At 41.3% G+C, this 2414-nt stretch overlaps 1 non-coding gene across 1 annotated transcript; it reads left to right on the forward strand.

The window, feature by feature from the left end:
• The first annotated feature begins 1436 nt into the window (after window positions 1-1436).
• On the forward strand, window positions 1437-1509 carry Trnat-ggu (transfer RNA threonine (anticodon GGU)). The gene has a single exon. It is a non-coding gene; the product is annotated as a tRNA-Thr (tRNA).
• Window positions 1510-2414: the final 905 nt, after the last annotated feature.

Here is a 2414-nt window from a genome sequence, read left to right on the forward strand (position 1 = left end):
AAAGTAGAGTACATGCTTGAACATGGTATCATCATATCATGGTAGAAGAAAGCAACAGTAGTTGGAGTTCACCAATAGTACTGGTTCCGAAGCCAGATGGGTCGACAAGGTTTTGTATTGATTTCCGCAAAGTCAATGCGGTTACGAAGACGGATTCTTTTCCTCTTCCTCGTATTGAGGGTTGCATAGATCAGGTTGGAAATGCAGCCTATGTGAGCAAGATAGATCTCATGAAAAGATATTGGCAGGTGCCACTATCAGAGGAAGCAAACGAAATCTCAGCGTTTGTGACCCAACAAGGTCTCTTCCAATGTCGAGAATAATGAATGGTGTGATCTCATGGCATGGAAACTGTGTAGTCTACCTAGATGATGTCTTGGTATATAGCAGTAGTTGGAAGGAGCATGTGGCTCATCTGAGAGATCTGTTTGGAAGGCTTTCCAAGGCAGGACTAGTCGTGAACTTTGAAAAATGTGAATTTGCCAAAACCACTGTGACCTAATTGGGTCATGAGATAGGTCAAGGTCGTGTGTTTCCACATAGTGCCAAAGTCCAGGCAATCGTAGATTTCCCCTCCCCCTCCTCCAAGAAAGAGCTCCTTCGTTTTCTTGGGAACTTCAGTGATGAGGTACCCGCATTCCGGCATAGGTAATGAGGTTGTTGTGTTACAACGTAGCCAGTGCTAGGTCGTTCTCATTCGTTTTTATGCATATCTATTAAGCAAACTGCGTACACGTACCGTCGCGCACGTAGCATGGCACTGCCGTCATGAATATTCATATACACGTGAATGTCGTTACAATGATTGTTCGTCTGCACCAACCAGTGCAAGTTTAATGGTGTCAAAGGCGACGCACGTACCACGGCACTGCCGTCATGAATATTCATATACATGTGAATATCGTTACAATGATTGTTCGTCTGTACCAACCAATGTGGTGTCAAAGGCGGTACCATGAGTTTTACGATTGTGAATACGTCGAGATGTTTAGGTCGATCACGGTAAAATTGGAATAGATTGGGTGCAGTCGCCAGTTGATATAAGATCGATGTAAAGTGATGATCGATCAACGTAATTGATCGATTTCCGCAAAGATCGATTCTATGTGTTTAATCTTATGGTTGAAGCGTGCACAGCTTATTTTTGCTAACGATTTTATTCGTTTGAAAATCCGACTGGAAAGACCAGTATATACATACATACCACAGTGTAAGTAAGAAAAAGTAGTGTAGTTATTTTTGTTAAAAAGTGTTGACCATCAAAGACAGGCACAGTTTTCTTCTGTGGGGGAGATATGTCATGAATATGCATATTGGTAAAAAGGGGGGGTGGCCTGTTCGGGCCACGGTGGAAGACAAGATGGCTCGAGGCTGGGACCATGCCGTCTGAGGAGGCAAGGGAAGAATAAAATGTTCATTACTTGCTGTCGGGCAAAAGCTCGGTGGTCTAGTGGAGATGACGCCTGTCTGGTGATCAGGAGGTCGTAGGTTCGAATCCTGCTCGAGTGTGTACGCCCATGATTTTTTATCATGGCTACTACTAAAAAACACTGATCAATGCAGTGCTTATTTACGTCGATGTAGGGCAATTTGTCAATCAGTTGCAATGAAATGGGCTTCTTTATAATGCAGTGTCCACACGGCTGCCCAACATTGTCCAGTGGTGATATACATTCTGCATGCTATTACATTAAAAAAAAGATGGTTTTTGATTACCTCTAGAAAATTGCATGAAAGAAAGTTTCTTTCTGTTTGCTTCTCCTGGTACAATAGTTTCAACAAAGGGAAAATGAAGTTCTCAGATCAATTATGTCTCAGCTATTATAATAGGCCCATATCATACAAATAAGCTAAAATGCTGAAAGCATATGAACAGTATTCCATACCTTTTGCCCTTTGGCACGTTGGGATGGACGCATTCCAGCCAGATATATGTGACCCTGCACCTCAAAACAAACAAAAAGTCGCCAGACATGAATTTTTAGTTAAGACCATATTCTGAAAGAGCAGACTTCAAGCTTTAAAATGATGTATAACTCAAATCAAATGGACTCTTCTAACCTATCAAAATATTGGAAAGAAAGCACAAACTCGGGAAAAGTGTGAACTGAGAAAAGAGGCTCTGAAGTACAGTGTCTATTCAAGCGCTTAATCTTTACCAAACCATGCTGGCTGTGCGATGAATAGGACAAAAAACAGGAAGTAAACCACCCGAGTAACAACAATGAAGGGATTACGAGATTAAACTGAAATTAAGCATGCCTCATTAACACATTCTGTCCATAATTAATGCCAACTTTCAAAGCAGTAGCACAATCCTTTCAAAAGTTATTAGAGTTGAAAGTGAAGAGAGTGTGGACAAGGTTTTTCAAAAATGAAAAAGGGATTCTAAAGACACACCTAATCACACTATT

The sequence above is a fragment of the Diadema antillarum genome, unplaced genomic scaffold, assembly GCF_040938485.1.
Source record: "Diadema antillarum isolate AM-2024a unplaced genomic scaffold, OU_Dant_1.0 seq00000512_RagTag, whole genome shotgun sequence".
In the NCBI taxonomy this organism is placed as follows: domain Eukaryota; kingdom Metazoa; phylum Echinodermata; class Echinoidea; order Diadematoida; family Diadematidae; genus Diadema; species Diadema antillarum.